Genomic DNA, 1412 nt, shown 5'->3' with positions numbered 1-1412 from the left:
GGGCGGGGAGGGACTGGAGCGCCAGGACCTCCCCGGGGACCCGGCGAAGGAGGAGCCGCAGCCGCCGCGCCAGCATCACGTCCTCTATTTCCCTGGGGATGTGCAGGTAACTCGGGGCCTGCTTGGGTATCTGTTCCCTCCTCTCGTGTATACGGACGCGGTCACTGGATTCTTCCCTCGTAGCTGCTGCCTGGTTCCTTTCCTTGCCTGAACACACCCACACATTCACTGAGGGTGGCTCTTCCCTTACTCCACGAAATCCAAAACCGTGGCTTCCACGCCCCTGGCGCCCTTTGTCCATAGAACCCCATGGGGAAGGTGTCGGACGAGGGCTACGATTTCGAAAGAGCCAGCTGTCGGTCCAGGCTTCCAGGAGGTGGAATTTGAGACAGGGAATGAGACGCATCTTGTATATTCATTCTATAATTTGGTTTTTCAGAGAACCCTGTGTGTGTGTGTGTGTGTGTGTGTTGGGCAGGGGACAGAGATGGCTTTCAAATTAAGTTAGCACGTAGTGTTTAGAAAACGGTGGCAGTAATTAAAAATCAAACATTATGAAGGTACGACACCCAGTAACACTAAAAAAGAGTGGGGATGGAAGAAAAGGGATAATGATTATTAAGCGTGTCAGTGTTTTGATGGTCACCTCATTTTGTACATTTGCATGTTATGTTTATTATTTTATAGCTGCAGGCAAATATCCGTGGTTATGTTGCCCTGAAAACTGGGTCTTAATCTAAAGTTGCATTATTTAATATGGTAGCCATTAGCCGTATATATATAGCTATCTGAATTAATTAAAATTAAATAAAACTAAAAATCCAGTTAGTCATGTTAGCTGCATTTCAAGTGCTCAGTAGCTACAGATGGCTTTTGTGTACTGTATTGGACAGCACAGATCTATAGCATTATCATAGAAAATAATCCATCATCATGGAAAGTTCTAGACAGGTAAAGCTAGAATATAGCTAGGTGTGGTTTCTCTTTTTTGTTTTTTTGAGACGGAGTCTCGCTCTGTTGCCCAGGCTGGAGTGCAATGGTGCAGTCTCGACTCACTGCAACCTCCGCCTCCCGGGCTCAAGTGATTCTCGTGCCTCAGCCTCCCAAGTAGGTGGGATTACAGGCGTGCGCCACCACCCTGGGCTAATTTTTATATTTTTAGTAGAGATGGGGTTTCACCATGTTGGCCAGGCTGGTCTCAAACTTCCGGCTTCAGGTGATCTGCCCACCTTGGCCTTCCAAAGTGCTGGGATTACAGGCGTGAGCCACTGCGCCCGGCCTAGGTGTGTTTCTTATACTATAAAATTACAATCGTTTATTTTCAAAATTGATGCCTTAAAATGACATACTTAGAAACTTTGTGCTCTGAGTCAAATAATGATTAAGATATATATGTACACACACACACACAC

The 1412-nt window shown here is 46.2% G+C and overlaps 1 protein-coding gene across 1 annotated transcript in view; it reads left to right on the top strand.

The window, feature by feature from the left end:
* Positions 1 to 6: 6 nt before the first annotated feature.
* The window catches only part of LOC105535441 (chromosome unknown open reading frame, human C2orf69), a 15739-nt gene continuing 14333 nt past the window's right edge, over positions 7 to 1412 (top strand). Inside the window, exon 1 of the mRNA XM_011974550.1 lies at positions 7 to 106. The gene's annotated coding sequence lies outside the window, so the exon portion shown is untranslated. The remainder of the gene's footprint in view (positions 107 to 1412) is intronic.

This window comes from Mandrillus leucophaeus, unplaced genomic scaffold, assembly GCF_000951045.1.
Source record: "Mandrillus leucophaeus isolate KB7577 unplaced genomic scaffold, Mleu.le_1.0 Scaffold146, whole genome shotgun sequence".
Classification (NCBI taxonomy): Eukaryota; Metazoa; Chordata; class Mammalia; order Primates; family Cercopithecidae; genus Mandrillus; species Mandrillus leucophaeus.
The sequence above is the reverse complement of the archived record's forward strand: the minus strand, read 5'-3'. Positions and strand labels throughout refer to the sequence as shown.